Genomic DNA, 25,775 nt, shown 5'->3' with positions numbered 1-25,775 from the left:
GATCCTCTGGGACATGTGGCCCAGCTGGAAGTCTACTGGCGCAGGAATGAGCAAAGGAACAGGGATAGGGTTTAAATCCTGAGTTTGGGGTTTAGTTTTGCCATCCCATCTTTCTATTTCCTGTCCAACTGTGGTAAAAGAGTAATTTTTTAAAAGCCCTCCTTTTCCCTCACACTTTTAAGGCTAGAAAGGGTTCTAAGATCATCTGTTCTGACCTTTTACGTCTAGATGCCATCACACTTCCTCCAGTTTACGAGTACCTCCATAAAATAATAGCCCCTATTAATTTCAAACACCACTGAGGGAAATAAACCTGCTCCTGTCAGAAAAGGATTTCTCCGAGGTTCACCATTTGCCACCACTCACACTCTCATCATTCACATCCTTTCTAATTACTATACTATTTTCCCTCTCTATATCCATGAACGTGTTGCTAAAATACTGGGAATAGGAGTTTAAATTACAATGGCATCCCTTTTTTGTCACACTTTACATAGCAAAAAGGATCCCCAATGCAAAGACTTGGATAGCCTAACCAGACAAGGAAAAAAAAAAAAAAAAACCACAAAAGAAAGGGAGAAATCGCTGCTCTCCCTAGCTCACATAAGCCCAAAGAAATTAAACGATTGGTCAAAAGTCACCCCAAGTTGGTGGCAGAGAAGGAGCTGAAATCTACTTTCTCAAGTCAAATCCAGAATTTTAATCACCAGAACACCCTTCCTCTCCCTTCATTGCTTTCATTTATCATTTCAGGCTAGGCAGACTACATTGAAATGATGGCTTTGTGAAGCATAGAAACACAGTTTTACGGGCAATAAACAATAAATATGAACCTGAGAGACATCTCCAGGAAGCTTCCTACCAAAAAAGACTCCCTTTTCCTTTTTTTTTTTTTTTCCCCCAGAAGATGGCAAAAACATTCCCTTCCCCTCCTGCCTGCACCTCTTTGCTGGGGCTCAGCCTGCTGCCAGCCATGCCACCCCGGCTGCGCCAGCTCCCCTGCATGGCACATTGGCTGCAGGATGGCAGAGAGCACTCCTTCTCCCTGCCAAGATGACAAAGTCCTGGCTGGCTCAGCCATCGCCTCTGCCAGTGTACCAGAGAATCGGTTGTGCGATTTCATTTAAGCGCTGCTAACTAATTATTAACTGTAGGCTCAGCATTCAGGGTGCAGACAATGGGATCAGCCAGGCACCGCTCCACGGGCAGGGGGGCACTGCAGTCAGCACGGGTTTCTTTTTAATTATTGTGCAGTGGAATCAGTCCTGAAGAAACAAACTGAAAAGTATACAAAATTCTAATTAATAACCATAACAGCTTATTTTTTTTAGTGTTTCTCTGAGTTCCCGCCCACAGGACCCCAACTGTCCTTTCAGCTGTAACACCAAAACCTGCATGCACTCTAGAAAATGAGATAAATTATTTTGTTTTACAGGACTGCTCCACAACAATGAATTATGCGGAGCTGAGCCCCCAAACCCATCTCTGGATCCAGACTTCTATGTCTACAAACTTTGACGACGATGGATGGGCTTATTTTATGGCAAGCCTGGGCAAGATGTACACCTCCCCACAGGTTGGAAGGACTCTGTTTGGGACTGTGGTCCAGACTTTAAACTTTCAGGTCTTTGCTTGGTACTGTGCTCTGCTTTGTGTAAAGGCTGAACTCCTATGGTATCTGCATTACCTCCTCTCCTGAGGTACTTGTGCAGGGAAGGGTTAACTTTATGTCCTCTGGCATTCATGTCTCACTAGCTCAGTTACTTTTGAACTGCCAAACTACACACTGGATCAGGTTTGCTGTGAAAGTGGCCCCATGCTCATGCAGAAATTAGGTGCATCTTAGCAATGCTTAGGATGATTTTCCAAGATGTTTCCTCATTGCTAGCAGCCCGCTAATTAAGACATTTCCATCTCAGAAAGACATCAAGTGACAATTTTGTCCATAACAGTAGGCAAAGAAAATAAAAATAAAAATCAGGGTCTTTTGAAAAAAGTGCTTCGTCCTGAAAAACCTTTGCTCCATGCGAGAGAATCCATGAGCATGATCTCTATCAGAGGACACACCACAGGCAGGAGCTGGAGGGTCCCTTCTCATAGTTTTTCCAGCAGTGGAAACACACAATTTGCCTTAGGAACAGGGGACAGTATCCCACTGGCCCCACCTGAGAGGTTCAGTGTTAAGGAACTGGCAATCCCACCATGGGCTGACCAGCACCCTGGGGAGGCAGCAGCTTCTCCCTAACACACAGCATGTGAGCAGGAGCTATCATGACCAGGGATATGGAAAATCATGTGCGTTAGCAGGTCAAGGATTGGAGAAAATGGGCTGCTGTATCTCACAGAGCAGGCGAATGTCAGGGTCTGAAGGTGAACTCAGCCCTTTGGTGGGGGAGCCTGGTGCTGCATCTGCAAGGAAGCCTTTCCTGCAAATGGAGACATCAGAAGATGACATTCCCCAGGGACTGGCAAAATGTTATATGAATCACACCTGACTCCACTCAGGAAATATCTCTCTCAGGTCTGAGCAGAATTCTATACCAAAGACTTTTATTTTCTTTCCACTTTCAATACCTTAGTAGTGCTTTGTCACTAAGGAGTTATTAAAAAGAAGGAAGATACAGTCTTATACCTGAGTAATATTTCTTCCCCAATACTGCTCAATTTACCCATGCAATAGCCCCTCCTCTTCTTCCTCAAGCCTTCCAGTTTCTAGTCTTGTCACATTTCAATCCAGTTCCCACTACTGCTAACACTCCATTTGGTCCCGTGCAGATCAGCGTGCAGCAGGACCCCCAGTTCACGCAGGCTCCCTTCCCACATCTCTCCCACGGCTGCAGCGGGAGGAGGAAAAAGTCCTTTAAATGATGGTAGGAAGTATTGATTCCTTTTCAGGCTACACCACGCTCTTACAGTTGCGATTTCTCACATCTATCCGTGGCAAGGCATTGTGGGATATTGTGTTTGACTCTCAAGGAACTGCGTTGCTAGGACGACGTTTATTATGATACATAATGTGAATAAAGGATGAAACTGTACACAGCGTGCTGATTTGCTATAACTGTCATCTGTGATGATAGTCTCTAGTTTATACCTCAAATGAATTTTGCATGGATGGTACCGATGCTACCAAGTACTGCAGAGGTGTATTTTACAAAGCTGCCTGGGCCTGGCATGAAGATCATGCCACTTTAAACAGTGAATCTGTTATTGTGATGTTTGTAAGAGGAGAACAAGTAGGAAAGTCACTTTCAAGTGCAGCTCAGTGCTCTTTTAATGAGGAATGGGGTCTTCTTCAGAGTCAGCCAACTACTGAGGAGGAGCTGACACCCTTAGTAGTCAACATCCTCAAAACAGCTGACAGCTCTAGATAAATCAGTTTGTGTACTTCCTCCCCTTCTCATATCACCTGCAGTGACAGGAAAGCACTAATTTCCTTTGAGAGGGAGAGAGATGGATGCACGCTTGCATCCTGGGCATGTTGATCCTTCAGTGTAAAATTAACAAAAACAGAGGCCAGGGAGAACTGGGAATAGGCACAGCACTTTGTCAAGAGGAAGGGTTTGCCGTAGCACAGTCCTGTATTCATCATATGGTAATTTACAAATATGCATAAGGCAGAGTCACATTGCATTGGCCCCTGGAAGAAGAAGCTATGACAAACACAATGCATTTGGTGAACCAACTGCCCAGATCACAGCTATAATTCTCCCCCATGCAGCACAGGACTTCATGCCAAGGGGGCTGGTGTGTGGCACATGGCATCAGTCATGTGCACAAGTGGCTCTTGGGCATATGGCTTGATCCTCACTCAGACACAGCCCGGCCCTAGATGTACAGCCACCTGGGAGGGAGTTCTCTGACACCGCCACCCTTGAATGGGACTGCGCGGGCAAGAGCAAAAGCAATTTCCAGACACTGAAAGGCAGCAACTGCAGATTATAGTCCCAAACCCACACCTGAACAAACATATCTGAGACCTGCAGCACCTTTTTGGGCTGATCAGGAGGCACTCACTTGTTTATCAGTTGCTTGCTGCAATCGATAGGGAGTTAAGCACTGCCTGTACCCTCTTGCACAGACAATACTCACCGCACAGTTCCTGAATCCATTACTCTGGAGTTGTCACATGGCTAAATGATGTTATAAAAATTAGATACTGCAGGCTGTTAAAAGCATTGCATGCTCATTGAAAAGAAACCCACAAAAAAATCCTCCAGATAAAAATATCAAGAAATTTCTCCCTAGTAGGCAGTGTAGCTCACAAGTTTCCCCTGGGCCCAGAAACCGCCTGGATTAGAAACCTCATGCGGCAGTTTCAGCAAGGTTGGTTGCCGTTCGTTTTGTGTCATTACTTCTGAGAGTTGTCTCATCCCACTGTCCTCACTAAGCTGCCATGTTTCCAGAGACAGGCTCTGACATAAGGCAAGCTGAAACAAGGCAGAAATGAAAGAAAGACACCCAACCTGTCCAAATAGGAAAGTGAACCTCTTGCTGTGACCCTGTTTCAGGGAGGATCTTGCCCAAAAACCAGACTCGCACTGTGCAGGGCTGAAGAGAGGCTATCTCCCCTGCCTGTGCTTAATGCACACTGTATTTCAGTGGCATTTAAGAGTCCCTCTTCTGCATCAGGACGTTTTAATGACAGAAAAAAATAAGAAGGGGGAAAAAAAACCCCAAACAAACCACTCTCTACAGATATAGATGAGAATCAGTGTTTTACAGGTCTCTCAACTTCTCCCTTCCTAAACTGACAGTAACCGCAGTTACATGATGCATCAGGTTACGATAGTTAAATCACTGATGATTTCATCATTTATATAATGGGATACAATTGTCATGATTAGATGAGACAAGTCATAGCAATGACGTGTCACAGCAAAAATGTCTAAAAGGAGGTATTCGCCTGACAACCACTTAAAAACACTTAGAAATTTACATTTAAAAATAAATATGAATAACTATATATGCAAACATAAAACTATAAATATATCTATACATGCATCCATGTGTGCACACACATATGTATAATCACATACACATGCTCCTGTGGTTTTCCAGCTAAACTACTGCCATGTGTTGTACATTATCCCAGGGCACTGAGCAGAAAGGCCAAAACCCACCTCTGGGGGCAGGGGATTTTAAAACCAATTTCTCCTGGACCAGACCAGAAGCCCAGAAAGCTGCTCCATGCATGGGCCTCTGTGCCCACAGTGAGCTCCAGCCTGGTCCAGGCATAGGAAAGTTTAGCAGCACAGAGCCCCACAAAACAAACAAGGACATTTTGAGGGGGAGCAAGTCAGGACCTGTGTTTTGCTTAACTTCTCATGAAAACTTTCTCATGAAAACTCTTGGGAATTTTCACCCTTTCCAAACCCCCAAGGGTGCACAGCATGTGCAGGATGCTGCCCCCACGCAGCCAAATTGCTCTGCAAGTGGCAATACCTGCTTGGGTGATGCAGAATTGCACACCTCTGAGCAGAAGCACTCACTTTCATACTAGGCTGGGTTGCTTCTTTCTTGCACCATTGAGTATTTCAGGGAAAAGCTCTTTTGTGTGTAAATAACTATTAGGTGTTATATTTTTTTAAAGCAAAGAAAATTCATAAAATAAAGCAGACAGAATTCATTTATATGAAAAATAGAGGATTAAACATAGCCAATAAATTACAATAAACTGTCCACTGTGAACAATGCCACCAGATGACCATAATGGAGATCCACTGCTCTTGTGCTTTTATTAAAAGAACAAAGAACTGCAATTAAATGTAAAATCCGGTAATATGTCATCGTACCTTAAGCATCCTTTTCTCATTCATTGAACACTGTCCTCTGATTTAATTGAAGCCTCTGGTCCCTTTGAGACAGGAATAGTCCTTACTCTAGGCCAAGTTTAGCATTTCATTATTTAGTAATCTGAGATGGAGTCATGCTATTGACTCTCAAGCAATCCTCTTTGCTTCTTATAACAAAAAGGATGCCCACAGAAATAATTGATACCACATTCTACTCTCTAGTAAATCGTCCCTTAGTGGATTGTGAAAAGAGGTTTTTGATTTAGACTTAAGAATAACAAAAGTTGGGTATATTTTTCACTGATGACCCCCAAATGACATGTCCATAACCCCTTTCACAGCAGGAATGTTGGCCTAAAGGCATTTTAGCAGCTAAAATGAGTGACTAGAGGCTTTCCAGGTTTTGTTATATATATTCAGTATATAAGTGATGCTTTCCTACAGGAAAGTCATTTTTTTCTACAGAACAACTCACTGTAGACCTGACTGGGACAAGAGCTGACACTCTCCTCTCTGGTATCAGGCAGCCATCAGTGCTTAGCACCTCATAAAGGCAATCAGCAACTTGCAGATTCATTACAGCTTTGCTGAAGCCCTGTGGAGTGTTTTCTTTGTTACACCAAACAACCCAGGCAAGTCAGGCACTGGATCCCGGTCTGAGGACCGACCCCATGTCCCCCGCATTAACCAGTTTCCCAGCTCCAAAACACCCTTGTCTTGGGGGAGCCTCTGTTATGTTCTGGCCTTTGGGATTTTCTTCCCTCCCTGCAGATTGCCCATGAAGGGGTTGTGCTGTAGCTGCAGCCCCAGCTCCTCGGCTGGCTGCCCAAGGCTCACTGAAACTGCCCACGCAGAAACTTCCCTGGTGCCAGTGATGCTGTACGCACTGCGCCGTCACTCCTCTGCCACCTCCCCATCTTGCACAGAAACAGCCTTGCAGCCACCAGCTCACACTGTAAGAGAGCCACAGCCGGACACATCCCACATACCCTTCCCACTTCCCTTCATGCAGAACGCTGCAGAGGGATGTCCTAAGCCACCTTCTCTCCCCAAGGGCTCCCAGCAGACTAAGGAGTACTGGAGGGCGGAGCCTACTCGCCTTATCCATTGGGATCATCACACTACGCGCATACAACTGCACAGGAGTCATGCTATTGACTCTCAAGCGATTCTCTTTGCTTCCTATAAAAAAAAGGATGTCCACAGAAATCCTGGCCTGCCTTTTGCCTATTTGCAGGGGCACCACAGCATCCCCCTCACCCTGCCTTCCCGCTCCCTCCAGCACTCTGTGGTCCTAGAAGGACTTAGTGCATAGACCCCACTGCCAACCAGCTCTTCACAATCGTCAAAATGTACTCCTTAACTTGCACAAAGCGTTACAGTGCTGGTGCATCTGGGCCAGTGTGCTGTACCCACAAAAAGGCACCTGTCTGTCTGTCCTGAAGTTAAAAGCATTGTGCTTAGCACAAGCGTGCTGGGAGCAGTTTGTGCTGCAGCACAGCAGGCACCGCCAATTGTGCAGTAAATGTACTAAATCTGCAGAATTGGTGAAATGACTCACTTATTTCAGGAGAGGGAGTTTAACAGGCAGAGGCCACGTGTCAGTTTGTAGGATGGCTTCAACATCCAAGAGGGTAAACTCCACTAATTCCACCTGCTGAACAGAACGTGTAAAAGAGAACTGGGCATAGTTTATAAGAGGTGATTTGTTATGGACTCATTGCTGTGCATATTAAATGACCAGTGCTAATAATGAATGCAGGTACATGAAGTCAGTGATCCTGCACACTGATGGGAAGCTTGCCCTGTCCACTCACTCGGGTTCAACTCACTGGTCCAGACCTTGGGAAAAACTAAAGCTGGTTAACACAGGAGTTGTCTAGACATAGGGGTGCATCCAGGATTAGGATACCAGCTCTCCCACAAGGCAATCCCGTGCACAACAAAAGTCAAACAGAAAAGATTACGCTGACACCTCCTTGCTTTCGTGCTCTGGAACCTCTCATGCCCTGGAGTACCAAAAAGAGGGAATTTTCACTAACTTTGGAAGACCAATATCCAATGGTCAAAAGTGGCTGTTTCCTCTTGAAATCTGCACCCCTGTTCCCAGGCAATGCAAGCACAAAGCTGAGCTGGGGAAAGTTCCCCTCAATAAACTCAGACAGTTCCCATTATTATTAATGGGAATTACACGGGTGTGTTGGGAAATAGACCCCTCGCAGGGCTGCATATCTCATAGCCCTGATCTACATCCATAAGTCCGCACTCAAACTCATCTTATATATAAATAATGCTGTAATTTATTTGGCATGTTAAATATTTCAAATTAAAAAGTGTCAGGGTCAGAGCCAAAACAATACATTATATGGGATAAGATTTTAATTCAGCTGATCCTGGGAGAGACATCGGGAAGGAGAAGAAATCCATGCCGATTATTTTGCATTTTGGGAGTTATTTAACTGTAGGACCAGCCCATACCAGGGCACTTTATAGGGAGTTTTGTTTTGTTTGTTTGCTTCTCTTCTCCCAGATCTCAAATTATCTCCAGGTCCTTAGATCCATTAGACTAATTAATATTAAGAACATATGCATATGCAAATTAGGCCATGTTGCCCATATATTTCACTTTACATGACAGCTTGAAGTGTAGTTGTGTGAGTCAATCAAATGCCATAAATTTGCTATGCACAAGAGATCATTAATATTAATTGGGGCACGGGCACTGTGCAATAGCCCATGCCACCATTAGAAATGGACCCCTCATTTTAATTGTTTACCAAATTCTTTATTTATTTTTTTTTAAAATCAATGTCAACGGCCTGATTAAAATATGTATTTTTTTTTCCCAGGTAGTCTTCAGAACAGCATCAGAATTGTATTAAAAAATACAGAGCAGACCTTTTCTAAGACAGATGGCACACAATGAGGTTAAAAAAAGTATCTTGAGATCCAACCAGCAAGAACAAAAAAAAAAATTGCTTGCATTGTTGTTTTCATTATCTTGCTTCTGTCATTTCATGAGCTTTGTATCTTGCAAGGAAAGAAAGAAGGGAGAAAAACTGTGAAATTAATCTTTTGTGCATGGCCTGATAAAGAAGAGACATGCTCAGACAAAAGATAGACTGAGAGAAGGTACCGTGATTGATGACTAAAGTAAAGGTGTCAGAAGAGTATTATGTAAATTACTGGAGGCACAGACCATTTCAGAGAGAATGAGAGGGAGAGGGGAAGCCAGGGAGAGAGAGAAAAAAAGGACTGCAGAGTCGATGTCACCAAGACACTGGTCCCCAAGCACCAATTTCTTGCCATCTTTCATCTGCTCAGACAAGCTCACCTCACTTTCTATTTGGTTTGCACAACGTAACAAAGGAGGAAAAAACTGTCAACATTAGCATAAATACAGCCCAAAAGCAGGGTTTGAGCACACAGCGTCTGAAGTGAATCAGTGAGACGGGAACTTTAGGGCAGCCTCGGTGCTTGTACGCGTGCCTGTGCAAGGCGACATCTCAGAGCCGATTTGTTCTGTATTTCGTACCAGAATTGGGATTCAGATAGACAGGACCAGGGTCTTTCTCTGTGTTTAACATCCAGCTTGATACCTCTCTGCCTTCGCACGCACCTGCAGCCACGCATGTTCATCCGATACACACAGTCCTGCCGGCAGCCACTTCCAGGACAGCCCGGACCTGCCTCTTTTGCTCTTCTGCCAGTGCAGCTTTTTAATAGAATTTATGTCCATGCCCACACACTGGTCAGAAGGAGAAGGGATAGACAGAGAGCTCACACCTACCAAACTCTACCTAGAAAACCTTTTTTTGCTGCTGACACAAGTACACACAACAGCTCCCAGCCACGCTGGCACTGAGTCCCCAGAACACCTCGCCTCTACTGCTCACATCCCCTCTGCACATCAAGGAGCGTGGCTGAGCAGAGTTTGTGCCTGCCACAAACTTCCAGAAGGATTCAATGAAAGCACAGTCCAAACCAATTTATACTGAGCAAAAATATGTTTGGTCTCCCATTCCTCGTCCTTCTGGCACAGAACTGCCCCTGTTTTTTGCATCCCACGAGGATGACGTAGTTAATAGCAGGGAGAGTAAAAAAACCATTTTTGTATTTTTACCTTTCTGAAAAAAATCCAAGAGAAAATGCAACAGGCTTTCAGGAATTTTTTCCTTTGTTGCTGACTGTATGATTAATCTGGCTTCTGCTTTAAAACCAATTATTACATATTATCTTTTGAATTTCACCTCTGCCATATCTTTGCCCCTATTTAATTTGATCACTGGCTTTTATTCAAAAACTTCATTCTCCAAGGAAAAAAAAAACTACAAATGGTCACCTATCACCTCCATGGTAACAAGTGAAAGGAGCATTCAAGGGGAAAAAAATACTAAATTGGTGTCTGATGAAATGCACTATTCCACTCCACGTGTACTTCTGATATGTGTACTTAAGGTACACAGTGCTCTCTATACATTAACTAATTACCCTGATACCCACCCCACAAAGCGAATCCCTGTTTTTAAGAAAAGAGAGAAGGGTGAGCTGAGAGGCTGGCATGCTCACCTCCTCCACCCTTTTCCTCTGGCAGCTCAGTAAGGTTACCTCTTAGTCCTATTTTGCCCATGGGCCAAATGCTGTGTCTGTCCAGACACAGCAATCTCCAGTTGAGCTATGTCAGATTCACTCTGCATTTGTCCTGCTGCAACAGTGTGGGAGTTGGTGCATAAATTGTATTTTCCCTGCAGAATACAAAATTGCATGTGCCAGCTGAGCCTTAATTCTCACCCAGTACATGCACCCATGGCTGCCGGAAGGGAGAGGACCTGTCCTCCCCGCTCCCCTTGCTGCTGTTCCTGCTGTCCTGCCCAGCACTGGAAAGCAAAGGGATGGGGCAGGATTCGAGGCAAAGATGGCAATCCTGGCATGGCTCCTGGCAGGAATCACTTCAGTATGGAGCACGAGAGTGCAAATAAAGCTGCTTTTGAACTTCCTTCCTTCAGATTGTCAGCTGTCACATGGCTTTTATTTCGAGCGTTGAGAGACATTATAATGAGATTTAATAACAAATTGTTTCAATTTTGCATCCCTTGTAAGTTCTGTTGGCCAGGCAGGATAGTCCATGGAAAAAATATGCATTTCTTTTCATCAAATTTTTCATTTTTCCACTCTTTTTTTGCATCATGAGTGCAACAGTTGGAAAAAAATAAAATCCAAAGAGGCAGCTATTTCTATACCATCAATTTGCCCCTTAAAGTGTGAAATAATAAAATAAGTGAAAAAAAAAATACATCCTGAGCACCAAGCTCTGTGCAAATCAGTTTTTAAAGTATCAGCGAATTCACATTTTAAAGAATACTTCAGTTTGCAAGATTGAGATTCTTTTTAAGAAGAAACTCTCAAAGGAAGTTGTCATTTTAGGCTGCACAAACCAAAACCCTTCCAAAATCAGGTGCTTAGAAAAAAATTGAAGCACTTTAATAATTTAAATTGCTCCCCTTTGCACATGCCCAGAACCCAAATCCCTTTTCTAACTGAAGTGCTTATATAAAAATTTGACAGCTCTTATAATTTTAAATTGCTCTACACTGAGTATGCCCAGAACCTCGATCACTTCCAAATTCAAGGGCTTATAAAAATTTGAAGCACTCCAATAATTTTAAATTGCAATGCACAGTGCAGAGTGATTTAAAATTATTGGACTGCTTCATTTTTTTTAAAAGGTCTTCAATTTGGAAGTGAGTCAAGCAGCATTCTAATACAGTAGTTTAAGACATACTGTATTGATCTAAAATTTAACATCTAAAAATAATGAAAATTAAACCAAATACACTATTTAAAAAGTGAGGACAATTCTCCCAAACACACCTAGGAAATCCAGAAAACCACAGCTTCTGACCGCTCGGTCCTTCTTTGCAAATGAGTGAAGAGTAAAGAGTAAAGGAGGAGACACTCTAGACAAAACCACATGTAAGTTCAGCTCCCACCCATGGGTTGGACACCACAAAAGCCCTCCTAGAAGCTCCCGGAGAAAGGTGGGCTGGAGCGGAGCAGAGTAGGTAGATACTCACACTGTGGAAAACCTACCTATGGCAGTCTGCCACATGAAGGCATGGCCAGCGGGCATCCTTGCATCCATGGGGTGACATTTGCTTCGCCAAATCATTCCCTTCTGTTTTGAGAAGTGCAGAGGAAGCATCCCAGCAGGAGCAGAGCTCACACTGATACCCTGGTGGGGAACAGGCATGGCAAAGACTAGACAGGGCCCTTCGGTCCCCTCTTGCAGGGGAAATGGGGGGTGGGTTTAGACTATTTACAGATCTGCTGGTTATAGACCAGCACTTTTTTGGATGGTGTTTCTGTTTCCTCTCAAACCATATGCTTTCCAGTGGGGACTCACAGCAAGTGTCCCATGCACGGTTCAAAGCACTGGCTCCCAACTGCTTTGCTTCATGAAGAATGGAAATACATGATTTCCACTAGGTTTAGTGTTAGACACTGGCTCTGTGTGTAAGTCTTTTTGGCAGCTATTCACTTCCCTTTAAAATCTTTCCCTTTTTTGGAGGTGATTTATATTAATAAACTGTTTCAGATCAGGATTGGCATGATATGCAAAACCCATGCCTGTTTGGTATTTCTCTTGTGTACGCTTTATTTGAATGGTGGGAGGGAAGAAGACAACGCTATTTAGCTGGCTGGAAATCTTTTTTTGTTCCAGACATGCAAGTCTCTTCTCAGGAGTCAACTGTAACTATTAGAGAGTTTTTTCAAAAAAATGAGTTTTGACATCCTGAAGATAGGAAACAAAAAGAAACTTGAAGTCACCACATTTTCCATGCATTCGTGAACATCTGCAATGTAAAATTGTTTCACAACAGGGGCTAGGCTCTATTTCATCTTATAACAAGTTGGGAATCTTGTCTATTTGCAGCTATTCAGTCTGTTTGATACTAGGGACACTGTGTCTTCGTCTGCGAGCTTCATTTTGAAGTTGGGGTCTTGTGGCCTTCTCTGTTGTCTCTTGTTTCTTGTTAAGTTAAAACTCACAGGAGATGACAGAAAGAGTCCTTATGCTTAGCTCCAGGCTAATAAAGGAGGCTTGTTAAATTTTGATTATTATCTATTCAAAACGAGCATCCTTGGACAGAGAGAGATGGCACCTAGGGCAGTGCAGTTTCTAATGTGAATTCCTGGAAGAGAGAAACTGTTCAAGTATGGATTAATTGAAGTGAGTCAAACAAGCACAGGAAGTTTGGACAGGAAAGCCAAGCAGAGATGTTTTCAGAATAGAGGGCTCCCTTTTTATACTAGGACCAACTAAAGAAGAAGGAAAACAACTCTGCAGGAGAGAGGAAAGGACTTAGGACTGGGAGGTTAAACTATTTTAGGGGAACTCCTTAAATAGCTAGGATGCTCCCAGATCCTTGGCAATTCAGGACATCAACATGACTCTCAAAAGGCAGTGGCAGACAGAGAGCACACTGCTGAGACTGCTGGTAGCTTAAAATTCATAGACATTCAGCAGGACCTGGCAGAGAAGCTCACAAACGGTATAGCTGGGGATTTCCACCTGAGCCATGTTACTTATTTGTCTGCACTCACCAGTGGTATGATCTGTTTTATAATCTAATGCAGCCCACATTGCAACTTTTGCTTTCGTGTTCGTGAAGATTTTTTTCTCCCCTTATTTTTTTTTTTTAATTTGCATCTCTCTGGTCAGAATAATTTGTTCTACAGGGCAGGGTCAGAGCAAGAAGTTCCCATTGCAGCAGGTTAAAGGTAAATGGTGCCCACCTACTGTCCTACACGACAAACTTGCACTTTTACGCAATAGATTCACGATTTGTCACATAAAAAGTATCTGCTTTGAAAAAAAATGGTGCGGAGAGGTTTTATTCAATAGGCTGTAATGGTGAGCTGTTATGGTCTATCAGGTGGATAATGTGCATCTTAAAATACTGTGTAAATACATATTTCTATAATAGCCTGTTACATTTCCAAAGCAGCCATTGCAGCCTGCATTTGAAGTGAGAAGGAGCTCACAGGAGATGGGCTCTGGCACTTTTTTCCCTCAGCAGGAGGTGGGCAATGACAATTTTTCCTGAATTAGAGAGGAAAAATATTATTTTCAGATTCAAATGAATAATAAAAAACAATGGAAAGCAGCAGCTCAAAGAACTTCAACTGGAAGGAAGGAAAGTAAGTGTTAATGTGATGAGAGCACTGAGAGAGCTTTGCTCTCTCCTACAGTCTACATATTTCCTTGCTCCCCAACTGAGATGGCAGCATTACATGAATGCTTTCTGTATTTTCTTCCCAAGAGCTGATAGAATTATTTGTTGTGAGTAACATTCATAGGAGCTTTGATCCTGAAAATGCCTACGCATGAGAGCAGCTAGACACCTGAGAGTAGAGGGGGGGTATTTTGCACAAGCATATCCCAAAGTTCTACAAATATAGCTGTTATTGAAAACTAATTATTAACATGACACCAAGTTAGTCAGTTTTCCTGGCTTGCAAATAGCTGGGTTGGATTATCGGTCACTTGTGATGTGTGACTTGTAATACAGGTCAGACAGAAACTCTTGGTTTCAGCTCCTTGACTGGACAACTGAGAGTTTCAAAGTAATGGATGAAGATCCAAAACTGAACAATGCACAGAAAAACTGGGGTGGAATTCCAGGAACTGGGAAAGTTTCTCTGTGCTCACTCAACAGAGACAAGCCATGGCTACTGTGGCCACATAAATAAAAGCAACATAGATCAGAGATTTCTGTTTAAAAAATGCAAGTGACTTTTAATTTGATTCACACAACTCTGCTTCTCCCATAGAAAACTAAAAGACTCTGCACAGGTTTTCCTAACCAACCTGCAGCCCTGCAGTGACTGGCGCAAGCTGACCTGTAACATCAGCTCTTGCTTTTGCCTTCCTCCTCCACAAACCACCACGTGTGACAGCACCTCTGCCACAGGCTGACAATCGTGCCTCTGAACACAAAGACCTCTGAGCCAGAAAGAAATTCAGAGCGAGAGCCAAACAGCGTACTTCTCCGCATATTTGCCCATATTTTGGTATTTACACTCCGTGCCATCCCTCACACACAGCACATATATAATCCTTTATTGTAGTGCTGGAAAAGAATTCTCTATTATTTGCAATTATTTCCTAATTTGGCCAATATGAGAGGTTATTGCTGCTGAAAAGAATGAATAAAAGCATATCTGAGGCAAAAAAGTGCTAGTAGTAAAGTTTAAAAAGAGCACAGATGAAGATTAATAACCTCAGAAGTCAGGGCCTGGAGTACTTAAAACAAGTAAAAGACATTACAGAGCAAGAGAATGGAGCCAGAAGGAACTTTTGTTATGACACCCAACGCCACGTGCAACTTCTCAGGTCACTCAGTGCTAACTCTGCAAGCACTCTCAGCAAACTTGCCCTGATGTCAAGGGAACAGGGTTGATTTATAACTTCTTTTTTTTCCCCTTGAAAAGCTTCAGGTGAACATATTTTCTGACTTATCTGAAAGTCACAGGGAAATTTAGGGAGTATGAGCTCACAAACGTTGGAAGCCAGTGAGGGAAAAAAATCAGGGCTGTCCATTTAAGGTGGAAAAAAGCAGTTTGGATGCATTCATGGACAAAGGACCACAAAGTTGATGGGAGTCTTTCCACTGAGTTCAACAGGCTTTGGCTCGTGGCCCCAGCAGGTGAACAGCAGCTATACCACCAAAACCAAACAAGCACCGCCCATCCGGACAAGTGTGGAGAGGGGAGTCCATTCTCACAGAAACCAGACGTCTGAGCGTGAGCGCTGATCACTGTAAGCCACAAATGTTGCCCTGTTCCAGTAAAAATGCAGCAGGACATTCTGCAGGTGGTCAGCAGACATACACAGAACTACTGTACCTGCTCTCATGAATAGCAGAAGGGGCACAAACTTCTCAATCACAGATACACTGCTCATAAAAGGAGAGGGCACAAATGTTTGCATCCCCTAGAACAGCTGCCGATATTGTAGAATAAAGCAATTAGGACTCAGAAGTGAGTTAATAAAGGCAATGGAGAGATGATTAAAAATACTTTGCTAAGAAGAAAACAGTTTTAGTCACATGCATACTGAGATGTCACCATTTAATAAAATGACAAAAACTATCTATCACATATGCATGCACACAGAACAATATAAAGAGGTTAACAGAAATTGATGGCATCCCAGCTTCAATTTTACACTGAATCGGAGTCTTTGGTGATTGAAATAGACAAAGATGTATAGGGTTATCTTGTTGAAGAGGCTTTGCTAATTACTGGCACTTGTCATTCCTCCATAGCTTTATCTAAGTCAGTAAGGCTAACTAGCTCTTTTTCCCCAGTGTGCATTGTTTGTTCAGGAGGCTTTGTGCTGAGAAAGCCTTTTTCATTACTGTACCTCATTATTAACGGGTTCATAAATAAATGAGTCCCAATATTTTCCTCAGTTAGCATTTATGATAGGGACATTTGGACTACAAAAGATTACACTTGTCTTTAATAGAAATAAGCACTTATACATGAAGCCTATTAGGGTCCTTGTTATACTGAAGAGGAGGAGGAGGAAGCAGAAAAGGGGAGGAGCAGGATTATAAAAACATGCTTTATAGCACTATCATATTTTTCATGTGATTTTAGTAGCTATTTATTATCTTACATTATCTAATTATGCCTCTACCTGAAATGGATTTCTAGATTACATACTCTATCCTGCAGTTTGCTGTATTGCACACTCTCAAACCAATCTAGCAAACATTATAAACTAGGCAAATACTCTCAGATCCGAAAACTTCTGGAAAATCAAGCAAGGCAAGAGACAAAGCTGAGTGCTCTTGTACAGCTGATACTCGGGTGCGGATGCATCCACTCCCGGATTTAATAGTTTCTGGAGATGCGGCTCAACCCACTACGGGCATCGCAGTCAAGAGAAGCTGGAAATCAGCTGCAAGGGTGGGGAGTGTCACATCTGAGGCAGGTCACGACAACTGTTAAGGTTGCACAAGACACAGAGTGATCTCAAGGAGCATGAGTTCTCTTCCTCCGCGTGGTCTCCCTCCCTCTCCTCTCATCTTCCTCCTTTCCAGCCCCCCATGCCAGGACAAGTGACAGGAGGGAAAAAGTTTGCCCTCCCCACTCTACTTTTTGGCACAGGTTGCATGCTGGCACGGCACCAGGACTGGACCCAAACCTTGCACAGCCCAGATTAGTATTTTAGCCATAATACCATCTTTTTCTTTGTGCTTTCCTTCAGCTTTGGGAATGGTGCCTCCTGCACAGCCCACTAGCACCTGTTGCAAGCCCACACTGCCCACCACACACACGTGGATGAAGCCAGAAGAGCAAGCAAATATTTGCTAAGAGATTGTATTAAGCAGCATAGGTTTTGTAACACCTTGTGGCCAAATTTGACTCTTCCCTTCCAACACAAACACCAAAATGTTGTCAATTCCCCACATTTTTTCAAAATTCTCTGCTAGGATCAGGCCCGCTGTAAAGCTTCAGAGCTTTTTTATTAGTGGTATAAAAAAAGCCTTGAAGTAATTACATCAATCCTTTTCAGAAGACATCCACAATGATGTCAGACAGGTTTAGAGTGTTTCAGGACTCAAACAACGCTATCTTTTTTATAGTTACTCTAACGCGCCTTCTGTCAGCTATTTATAAAATGCTCTGTAGTCTTCTTTAAACTTCATCTTTTCAAAAATAACTTCAGACCAAACAAGCTGTAATGGACAATTCAAGACGTCAGAAATACATCTTGCCTGAGACCACAAAACTTTTTGTCTTTCTCTTAGGAAGTCATAATATGAAAGCAAATACATCAGAAGGCTTGTGCCACATTATATTAAAGAGTCAGCTAATTCGGCTTTGTGAGACAAGTTTGAAGACCCAAAAGCATTTGTAACATTTGGTTTTGTTTTTCTAATTAGATGTGGCTCTCTTTTTTTTTTTTTTTTTTGTTTTGTTTCACTTGATGCTAAAGTCATTTAAATCAAAAAATCATTTAAGTATATCTGGCACAGGGTTTTTTTGTAAATCGAAGTGAAATACACAAAACCAATTTAATCACAAAAGTACCACTTCCTTCAGGATGTCAGTAATTCTCAAAATTGCTTTAGATATTTGCTAGATATCAGAAATGGGTAATGCAGCATTTTAAGTGGCAGGAATGCATTAGTACTATGTAAGTACATGATCCTTAATGTACTAATCTCAGCAATATGTGTAATGAGAACTTTCAGTAACACTTTATTTTAAGTGTCCTCTGAGAAATGCTAATTTACAATGAAACACCTATGGAAGTACATGTGACATTTACATGAATACCAAATGAATTCATTTTGATCAATGCTATTACAATGAATATGATATGAATTCACAATGATAGGGTGTTTAAAGAATTACCACATTTTCCTTTAATATTACATGTTTTGAAGTTTAGCGTATGTTAGAAACCATGTTACATGTTCACTGGGAAGTATATATGTTAGTATGTGCAAGAGATACACCACAGGACTGTTTAAAACATGTTTGCATCATTTAAAACACTAACAAAGAATATGTGTTAGTAGTGGCACAGGTTTTCACTTCAGTCCCAGTAATGATTACCTGCTGAGTTCAATGAATTCCTTGACTTGCATTTGAGGACAGCATATAGAATAATGGACTGGATTTTGTACCCCCTGCTCACCCAGGCATATAACTACTCATCCACTGACAAAAACTGTAGTACAATCTAGTGCAGACTATTTTCGCATTCAAAAATAATGTGCCTTGTGCATTAAAGAAAACTAACTGATGAACCCTTCTAAAATCTGACCATCGTGAAAGGAGCTACTGGGATTTGTGGGTTTTGTAAAGATGACTCTTAGCTCAAGTGCCAGAAAAGGGGCTGAAGTTTCAAAAATCTGAGCTCCATTGTCCTTTCAAACTAAGAAGTCTTGGAGCAACCCCAAGATGTAGAGAAAATGTTTTGAAAGCCCTTAACAAGCTAAACCGGTGGAGAAAAAAAATTATGGTCAAAAGCTATCAACAAAATAAAACACCTGGTTGAGCCTCTGTAGGTTTGCTGTTACCTCTCCCAAACCCATGAGTAGCTGGTTGCCCTGGTTGCCATTCCTTTCAAATTTGTGGAATTTCAGAGTATGTTCTGGTGACAGTACAGAAACGTCCCTTGTGGGTCACAGCTCTCTGGCAGATGGAGAGACCAGCCCATGACCAAGCCCAGAAACCACTGCAAGTCGATCTGCAAACTCTGTCCTTTCTGTGGCAGAAGCCACAGCCAGTTACAGCTGCATTAAAATGGTCAGTGTCTGAGGAATGCATAAGCGGAAGAGAAACAGATAAGGCGGCATTAAGAGAGCTGGTCCAAACTGTAACAGAGCTTTACATTCCTTGGAAACAGTGACAAGGAATGGTGGCCCAGACCTCAGCAACAAATGCTAATAAAAAGCAATGACCCTGATGCATTTGGTCTAGTTCTATTTCACTTGAAAATCTTTGTATGAACTTTTTTACATACATATTATGTATATATATGACAGTGGTGTCCTTTCTAAATGTGACTCTGTTTACTAAAGGTCAACAGCAATCACCATGTCATCATTTTCCTTAAAGCATTAGACCATTTTCTATCATTGCGTACCAACCTAGGCTGCGTTTAGTTAGGATTGTTTCCTTTTACGTCTAGCAGGAAACATGTTTAGTGGTTGATGCCAATAAGCAATTGCGCTAATCAAGGTGCGACACCTGCCAGAGCAAAGGCTGAACCAGCAGTATGTGTTGGCTGAGCGCTGAAAGATCACGCTAATTGCCAGTGTCTGGCCTTTGGCTGGACTATCAGGCGTCAGGAGCTTTCGGCAGTGATACATAAGGCTTGGAAAAGATACAGGAATCCTCTTAAAGCTCTGAAGGTCCATTCTTACACAATGCCAAATATCTCCTGTGAGACACTACCCGCACTTCCCACCCACGTCCCTAACACCAACCAGTGCTCAGTACCTCACCAATGGACACATTAGATGAGCTAGAAGGTTCATGCAACCTTGACACCGCACAGCAGAAATTGCTATTTGCCATTAAGAAGTCCCCTAAAGTGCTCCTAGCTGTATGCGTGACTGTATTGCCAGAATCACCCAAAAAGTTCCAGTTAAGTGTGCATGTGTCTATATAGGTGAATGTCAGTATGCTTATACAAGCATACACATGCACATATAAATATTTACAGATAAAAGCAGGCTTGTAAACTTCTCCTGTTTAGGCATCAAAGAAGGGACTGTTGATCTGACCAAAAATTAGAGGAGAGTTTAATAAAAGCGGAAGAGACATCCTGAACTATTGCACCTCTGATGGCATGAGCTGCATAAGTGCTACAAAGCATTTCATTCTGTCATTTAAAAAAAAACCTGAAAAGGAATTACAAAAATTGTTTGATGTTTATATTTAATGCATTCTTTTAATTTAGCCAGAAAAACAGAGGCCATGTCTCAGAAGAGTGGTGAAAGAAAACGTAGCGTTTCATTTGCCTTTTGCTGGGATAAGCAATGTAAATAAGGAACACGCTTCAGAAGACCACTTTAAAGTACAATTTCGAATTGTAAGAATGACATTAATATAATTTCTCACTCTATGTTTGCTCATCTGGCCCACATAGCTTTTGGTATGAAGTTGGTGCTATGATATATACTTTAAAATCCTCATTTTGCTTAATCATTAGAAGCCTGGAATTAAAATACTAAAAAAGAGGGGGGAAAGAAGTGAAAAATTGTAAAATTTTCTCAGAAAACTGCCTCAGAAGGAAATTCTGCCCTTTTCTTCTACTCCAGAAAGTCATTACCATCTGACAGCTGTTTAGTGGCATATGTGTGTTGGTGGTACCAGTCCAATTCCTAGTGGGCAGGTGTCTGCATCACAAAAGCCACCATCACAATTGGCACTAATTGGCACCCTTGCTGGCAGCCTCCATAAAGAAAATAAGGATTAGATGGCATAGAGATCAAATTATCCTGTCACCATAAAGGTGATCCCCCTTTAGGTCAGAAAGGCCTGTTGGCAGGACAGTTCGAGGAAGTTTGCACTTCCTGGGCTCTTCTTTCGATGGAGAGACATGAAATGTTGGGTGTCTGGTGCTGGCAACAAGGCACGTTTCACAGGCGCTTTCACTTCACATTTTTAGCTGATTTTCAAAACGAAATAAACAAACCAACACCCAAACTCCAAACTCAAACAACAAACCAGAAAATTCCTTCTTAATTTGGACAGTTTCTGATCAATACAAACTTGCTATTTTATGCAGATAGTCACCACACTGCTCTGCTAGGTTATCAGTATATTTGATGCCTTTCTTTGTATGTTTTTTTTGCCTTTTTCCTTTTTTTCCTCTTTTTTTTTTTTTTTTTTTTTTTTGAACAGCATGCAAATTCTGTGATTTTTCTAAGTATAGGGTGCAAAATACCCTGGAAAGTGGGGGGGAGGGGGAATGTCTTACAGCTCAGCAAGCTTTATGAGGATATTCTCTTAGTTATTGAGATGAGTTGAATAATTCTCCACTAATTTATACACCAGTGAAACTGGCCTGTTGGCAAGTCCACAATTAATGCGAATGCCAAGTGGGATTGCAGCTTTGTTTCATCTAGGAAAACACTTAGCTGAACAGCAGCTTTCCCAGCTGAAAATGTGTGTCTGTCTTTAAACTTGCAACAGAAGCTGGCATTTCTTCGTTTCCATTCACTCTATCATTATGATGCATTATACAATGTAATGATGTAATACGCTGGAAAGCTGAAATGCTAGGTCTTTGCCAAAAATAATAATACAAAAAGTGTACAATTATTTTCATCTATGAAAGCCACTTTCACTACCATCTCCAGCTCCCCAGTCAAAGAGAAATCTTTCCTAATAGGAGATCATCTCTTTCTGCTTGTGAGTCGAACATGAACGTGAAGGCGGGGGGGACGGGACGGGGACATGCCAGCTCATCCATGCTGAGTTACAACTTTTAAAAGATGTAAACATATTTATCACTTCACTGCAGCAGCTTGTCACCCCTCAGCCCTCATGATTACATGTTAATAGTATTTTTTCCCACAGGATAAGCCCCTTACCTGCAGGAGTGCCGTTTCATTCGCTGTACTGGGGCCAAGCGTGAAGGGGTTACTGGAAGCCAAAAAGGCATCAGGGTTTGGACCTTGGTAAGAAGATCAAAATGCTAGGAATTTTTCAGGCCTGGTCTTACCACTCTTTAATCACCAAAGTCATGAAAATATCAAGCTTGTGTATGCATGATGGTGCTGCTTCAACAGGGGTATAACCTGGCCCAGACCACAAAAAAGACAGTGAGGGAGCAAAACCAAAATGCAGGCTGCTTTAGGTTAAGCATCTGCTCTACTGCTTTAGCTCGCATTGACTTACATGGAGCTCATACAGACTCAGTGCCACAACACACCTCCAGATGCAAAGCCATGAAATCAATAGAGGGTGGCCTCGGCACGAGGGACATTTTGCAAAACTCATTGACATACATGCCCTGGCCACAGATGTTCAGAGAAATGGCTGCTCCTATTTGTTAGCTCCATGACAGTGCAATGGGCAGATGACAAAGGTGAAGCTACAGAAAGAAGCTTCCTAAAAAACTCAGCCACCAAAGTGGCTTGTGTTTTGGTCACTGGACTGTTAGCTCTCAGGACAGGGTTTGCTGCTGGCAGCAAAAGCCGCTGTCAGTGGTGCGAGGGCAGAGCCAGCCCCAAGCAAAGCTCCTGTCTACTCTGGTTGAGTGCAGAGACCTGCAGTGCATGTCAGTGCAGAGCTCAAGATGGTCTTTTAGAAGGAAAACTAAAAACCAGAATAAATTAAAGCGATGGGGAGCAGTACAGTACCAAGCAGTGGGGTTAGGGTGCAGAAGACAGATGCCATGCATCAACCAGGTGCAGGTTTGCCAGGCAGAGAAAACTCTGCTCCTACAGTGATATACAATTGCACAGTAAGTGTATCTTAATAATACAATAAAGTGTTAGCTCTGATTAAAAAAGAAAGATGAATTCTTCTGCTAAACCAGGGTAACCCTAAAAGCGTGTTAACATGAAATACTAAATAAAATGCTACTCATCTATAATAAATCTTATTACACATTTTGGCAATTTTACTACTAACATACCGAAGGTTTCAAGCAATGTTTGAAAATAGAAATCTTAAATTGAATCATTGTTGCATGAATATATGCAAAATATTCATTTCTAGCACTGTGAGGGTTGAGTGCTTTTAAATTGGAGAAATCACTCATGACTTCACCTTTTCATGCAAGATAAAGTTGTATGTGGTAACATCATTACAATGTCATGAAAGGAGTGGAAATCATACAACAGTTCTGCCTAAAGCTAATATACAAAAAAGTACTTCTATATTTTTCAATATTGTTCAATATTTAAAGGTGCAGTACGAGGCTTTAAATATATTAAAAAAATCATTAGACTTCAGATGTCAGTGCGGCCTTCACTGAGTACTGAGACTAATAAAATCATTGATGAGATCTCTTTAATATTTAAGAGAATTCATGTCTTAGGTACTAGCCTATTTTCAACTCCAGTCTCTGTGGAGGGAACTAAATATAGAAATAAAAAAAGCAAACGATTTATGTGGCGGTCATTATAGATTTTTTTTAACTAGGGCACTAAAATTAAACTATTTACTCAATAATACTGTCATAACAACAGAGAAAACACTACGACATTTAAATAGTCTTTCCTATAAATCCTATAGCAGGAGATTACTTCAAAAGTACTTAACACTTTTATACACATTAACAATCAGTAAATTCAATCAGTGAAAACGAACGAGCGTATTTTGCAATGAGTTGCCGCACCATGAATTGCCAATATAGAGTTCAGAAGACTTTTGCAATCTTAAAGGTGTTTTAAGAGTGGGAAAGGAGTAATTTGAGTGTATATACTTCTTTGCCTTTTCTTCCCTCTGATTAAAAAAAAAATCAACCTGAAAGTTCAGCCTCAGAAGTAGAAGTTACATAAAAAAACCACCCTTAACTATATAAATTTTTATATCACATATGTGGAGAGAAAAAAAAAAAACCACAAAACAGGGCAAGGCAATCGCATAATGTCAGGCTCAACTTTAAACACTGGTATGCACGAAATGGATAGCTCCATCTTGTCAAGGCAGCCACTGCTCCAGTGCTTGGAGTCATGGGCATGGAAAGCAAAACCATCTCCAGCTTTGAATTTCAAGACTGACACCAAAATACTCTTATCTGTTAAAATAAAAATGCAAATTTCTAAATTATTACCTTATTTTCATGTTAAAAAAAAAATAAAGTCCCGCCTGCCGTGTTCAGGCTGTTGCTAGGTGACGATGCCGCACGGACTGTCACCAGTGATGAATGGCACGCCTAGACCAGCTGGCGACAGTCCCTGCACCGGTGCCGCAGCTGCCCTGCACAGCCCTCATGCCCTCCAGTGGGTCTGCCACAAAACCGCACAAAGGGCAGGCTGCAAAGGCCAGGGCGAGATTTTGGCAGCAGGAGGGTCAGTCTGCCCCGTACTGACCCAGCTGGGGGGACACTGGATGGCATCAGTGGGTTTCACCATGCTTTCGTGCTTTAGCAGTGACGCTAAATGGGGACATGAAAGTTTAACAAAGAGTGAATAGAGCCCATGTCAAAAGCTAACAACGGTGGTGTTGCCATTCAGGTGAACCTGCTAATGGCACAGATGCTCAAAGCTGATGCTTGCACACCATCTCCACAATCTGCTGTGGCCGTCATCAGACCGCAGTCAGCACTGGGGTCCCTGCCACCACCAGGCTTGCCTTTATCTTAGGTCTTCACAAATCAGGTCAGGGGTTCTGCTTGCACAGGTGATGCAGGTGCTGCACCTGTCTTGTAATCCCTCTGCCCACCCACCACGTCTCCACCGTCATGCGTCCCACTGAGACACAGAAAGTGAGGGAAAAAGCCTTTTTACCAAATCCCATCATACTTGAGTGATGGACAAGGAGGAGTCCTTGTGCAGAATGGCTGGCAGGCAATAAAAACCCAAGCACAGGAAGGACAGCTTCCCCCCAGGTAAACCGGCAAGCTGCCCTGGCCCCCAGGCAAGGTGCAAGAAGCCCTGGCCATCACAGGGTTCATTTCTCCCATCCTGACCACCAACAGGAATCGGCAATATCCAGATCATAACCATCACAAGATCCCCAAGAGCTGGGCACAAATGAGAAGTTCTCTACTTCCCTGCTCACACCAGTATAAACCCAGCCTTCGCCCGACCTCACCTCACTGGCCTTTGCACACACTCATTTCCTTTAAAAATACACAGCAAGGATATGCCAATGAAACAAACAATTTGGTGGTGTTAATCCATAGATTATTGACAAGACGAATGAGACTCCTTGGGTCTAATGCTCTCTGCTACTCAAGGGCTAGCTAAGCTCTCTTTTTTCAAATATGTGGATTTTGAAATGATGGATCATAATAACAGAGCTGGTGCCTATGAATGGGGATTGCAAACACTTAATATTTCAATAGAAGTGCATGCAACATGATCCAATCACTCTGAAAAATGTACAAAATGGAAATATATAAAGAAAGCAGCTGGCATGAAAGAGAATAAACAAAGAAATATTGATAAAACTCTGTATGGATTAGGCAAAATATATTCAAGCTGCATTTGAATAATCTCATATATATTTATATGTGTGTACATATATATGTATTCAAAATACAGAAAGATTTCTTACCTCATCATTTCCCTGCTTTGAAGGACAGATCTCTGAATTAACACCCCCCGTGCAAATCACAGGGCTGTGCTTGTGCATGAGAACCCAACTCCCCAGATGCTGCTCATGCCTTGAGAGTGTACTCATGGGTTGGGGGGGGGGGGTGGGGGGAACTTTGTGAGGAGCTCAGCACCCTTGCCGCAATTCAAAGAAAGTGCGTGTTTCGTG

At 42.3% G+C, this 25,775-nt stretch overlaps 1 long non-coding RNA gene across 12 annotated transcripts in view; it reads right to left on the bottom strand.

Moving 5' to 3' along the window:
• The window catches only part of LOC130157477 (uncharacterized), a 224,892-nt gene extending 199,192 nt beyond the window's left edge, over window positions 1–25,700 (bottom strand). For all 12 annotated transcript variants that reach the window (XR_008824896.1, XR_008824894.1, XR_008824900.1 and 9 more), the window contains exon 1: window positions 25,569–25,700. This is a non-coding gene — a long non-coding RNA (uncharacterized LOC130157477). The remainder of the gene's footprint in view (window positions 1–25,568) is intronic.
• Between the last annotated feature and the right edge of the window lie 75 nt (window positions 25,701–25,775).

This window comes from Falco biarmicus, chromosome 12, assembly GCF_023638135.1.
Source record: "Falco biarmicus isolate bFalBia1 chromosome 12, bFalBia1.pri, whole genome shotgun sequence".
NCBI classification, from domain to species: Eukaryota; Metazoa; Chordata; class Aves; order Falconiformes; family Falconidae; genus Falco; species Falco biarmicus.
Note: the sequence above shows the minus strand (reverse complement) of the source record. Positions and strands in the feature narration are given on the sequence as shown.